This window comes from Vidua chalybeata, chromosome 7 (assembly GCF_026979565.1).
Source record: "Vidua chalybeata isolate OUT-0048 chromosome 7, bVidCha1 merged haplotype, whole genome shotgun sequence".
Lineage (NCBI taxonomy): Eukaryota > Metazoa > Chordata > Aves > Passeriformes > Viduidae > Vidua > Vidua chalybeata.
The window spans coordinates 37597405-37600272 of NC_071536.1; positions in this window are offsets into that span (position 1 = coordinate 37597405).

Genomic DNA, 2868 nt, shown 5'->3' on the forward strand with positions numbered 1-2868 from the left:
ACTGCTGGGATTTTGGGACCTCAGAGCTCTTTTCCAGCCTCATTTCTGGGATCCTGAGCACCAGGGTCCCCAGGGCTTTTCCCAGAAGGGAATATCCATGCAATCCCACCCCAGCAGCAGAGGTGTCCCTGCCCCAGCCCCTTCTGGCAGGGAACATTTTGTGCTCCCCCACAGCTCCAAACTCCTCACGCCAACAACAGCAAAGGAGCCCTGAAAGTCCTTTCAGTCCCATTTTTGCATTTTGGGGGGAAAATTCTTCCTGGCAAGGGTGCTCAGGCCTCGGCAGGGGCTGCCCAGGGAGGTTTGGAGTGCCCAGGAATTCCTGGAGGTGGCACTCAGGGCTCTGGGTGGGGACAAGGTGGGCATGGGGCATAGATGGGATTTTGGGACCTCGGAGCTCTTTTCCAACCTCATTTCTGGGATCCTGAGCACCAGAGTCCCCAGGGCTTTTCCCAGAAGGGAATGTGCACAGGAGCTCTGTGCACAGCTCCAGCCTCAGAAGTGAACCAGTTATCCCAGCTGGAGGGCAGAGTTTTCCAAGGGCTGCTCATTTTGCATCCCCTCATCCTCCCCCCTTTCCCTGTGCCCCTCGGGCAGGAGCAGCAGCTGCAGGATGCCCCGGCAGGCAGAAGGGAAGGCAGGCACAGCTGGGAATCAGAGCTTGCACTGTGCTTTGCAGGGGCAGATTGCACTTTGGGTTTTCCCTTTGCAGAACAAAGAGCAGCTGCTTTGGACACTTTGCTCGGATGCGGGAGCTGGATTTGCAATCACAGATCCCGAGCAGGGAAACCGAGTGCAAAATTCAAACATTCCCTGCAAAATATTCTCTCCTGACACCTTTCCGTGTGAAAATAAAGCCACTGAGAAAATGAATCCACGATGGAAATAAACCCCAATTCCCCAATTAAAAACATTCCTGATGGCAGCTGCAGGGGGGCATTGCTGCTTTCAGAAAGGAGAATTGTACCAAAAGGTTTGATTCTTTTACACGGGCTGACAGGGAGAAACACTTTAGACTGGTTTCTTCCCGTGGGTTTAAAATTAACACAAAAATCCATTTCCACAGAACCCAGGAGCTCTAATTGGGGTTCCAAAGGTGGTTCAGGAAGGTGTGGGATTAAATGAGGATGAGGGGAGTGTGTGGGATCTCCTGAAGGAGAGAATGTTGAAATGAGAATGAGAGGGAGTGTGGGATCTCCTGAAGGAAGGAATGTTAAAATGGGGATCAGAGGGAGTGTGGGGGATCTCCTGAGGGAGAGAATGTTGAAATGGGGATAAGAACGAGTGTGTGGGGTCTCCTGAAGGAAGGAATGTTAAAATGGGGATCAGAGGGAGTGTGTGGGATCCCTTGAGGGAGAGAATGCCAAAATGAGGATCAGATGGAGTGTGTGGGATCTCCTGAAGGAGAGAACGCTGAAATGAGGATGAGAGGGAGTGTGTGGGATCTCCTAAAGGAGGGAATGTTTAAATGAGGATTAGAAAGAGTGTGTGGGATCTCCTGAGGGAGAGAATGCTGAAATGAGGATTAGAAGGAGTGTGTGGGATCTTCTAAAGGAGAGAATGTTTAAATGAGGATGAGGGGGAGTGTGTGGGATCTCCTGAAGGAGAGAATGTTGAAATGAGAATGAGAGGGAGTGTGGGATCTCCTGAAGGAAGGAATGTTTAAATGAGGATGAGGGGGAGTGTGGGGGATCTCTTGAGGGAGAGAATGTTGAAATGGGGATAAGAATGAGTGTGTGGGATCTCCTGAAGGAGAGGACGCTGAAATGAGGATTAGAAGGAGTGTGTGGGATTTCCTAAAGGAGGGAATGTTTAAATGGGGATAAGAACGAGTGTGTGGGATCTCCTGAAGGAGAGAATGATGAAATGAGGATGAGGGGGAGTGTGTGGGTCTCCTGAAGGAGGGAATTTTTGAAATGAGGATGAGAGGGAGTGTGTGGGATCTCCTAAAGGAAGGAATGTTGAAATGGGGATCAGAGGGAGTGTGTGGGATCCCTTGAGGGAGAGAATGCCAAAATGAGGATCAGAGGGAGTGTGTGGGATCTCCTGAAGGAGAGAACATTGAAATGAGGATGAGAGGGAGTGTGTGGGATCTCCTAAAGGAGGGAATGTTTAAATGAGGATTAGAAGGAGTGTGTGGGATCTCCTGAAGGAGGGAATGTTTAAATGAGGATTAGAAAGAGTGTGTGGGATCTCCTGAGGGAGAGAATGCTGAAATGAGGATTAGAAGGAGTGTGTGGGATCTTCTAAAGGAGGGAATGTTTAAATGAGGATGAGGGGGAGTGTGTGGGATCTCCTGAGGGAGAGAATGCTGAAATGAGGATGAGGGGAAGTGTGTGGGATCTCCTGAAGGAAGGAATGATAAAATGAGGATTAGAGGGAGTGTGTGGGATCTCCTGAGGGAATGTTTCACTGGAGATAAGAACGAGTGTGTGGGGTCTCCTGAAGGAGGGAACGTTTCACTGGGGATGAGGGGGAGTGTGTGGGGTCTCGTGGCTGCTGTAAACGTGTTCCTGGGAACACTCCCAGCAGATCGGCTGGCTCCTGGTTTTATCGTGTGGAATTTGCAGGCAGCGAGGGCCGGGGAGTGAGCAGAGCTCGGCCGGGGCAGTGCCCGTGTGTGCCGCAGCAGTGAGGGGTGGGAGGGATGGGGCTGATGGGATGGGATTGATGGGATGGGATGGATTTTTGGCCAGGCTGGGAAGGAGCAGAGCCAGCCGTGAGTCACTGCAGCCGCCACAGAGGTTGGGTAAGAAGCGCGGCAGCACAATTGGAGCAGCCCCGCTGACCTCACAGCTGAGCTCTCTATTTAAGATCTGGCTGCCAGATGTTGCGGGAGGATCGGGGCAGCTGCGGTGCGAGAGCCGG